Genomic DNA, 526 nt, shown 5'->3' with positions numbered 1-526 from the left:
ATGATAGAAGTGGATAACGCGAAGTGGGAAATGGGAAAATAGGAGAAAACGCGGGTAAAGGAGGAGAGAGAAGACAACACGAAGAGGGGAAAGGGGAGAGAGAGGAGAAGACAACGCAAAAGGAGAAAGGAAGAGAGAGAGAGAAGACAACGCAAAAGGGGAAAGGAAGAGAGAGGAGAAAGCAACGCGAAGTGGAGAGTGTGGAGCGGGAGAGAGTAGAAAGTAGGGTAAAATCTCCTGAAGGACATCCACCTACGAAATTTAAAAATAACAATAAGAACAGAATCGATGCACATGCTTCCACACACTCCCAATGTATTGAATTCCCTCGGTTTCAGACAATCTACCAGCACGCGCGGAGGTTAATTCGATCAAAACTGTCTGTGCGCAGAAATAAACCGTCTTGAAGTGAATTAAGAAAAATACAAAGTTAAAAATAATAATCTAAGTAATATGAAAGTTAACATTTAAGTTTAAAAAATAATAAATAATATCAAGGAGAAAATAATTACAGCCACGTCTTTTG

The sequence above is a fragment of the Penaeus monodon genome, chromosome 21, assembly GCF_015228065.2.
Source record: "Penaeus monodon isolate SGIC_2016 chromosome 21, NSTDA_Pmon_1, whole genome shotgun sequence".
NCBI lineage: Eukaryota > Metazoa > Arthropoda > Malacostraca > Decapoda > Penaeidae > Penaeus > Penaeus monodon.
Note: the sequence above shows the minus strand (reverse complement) of the source record.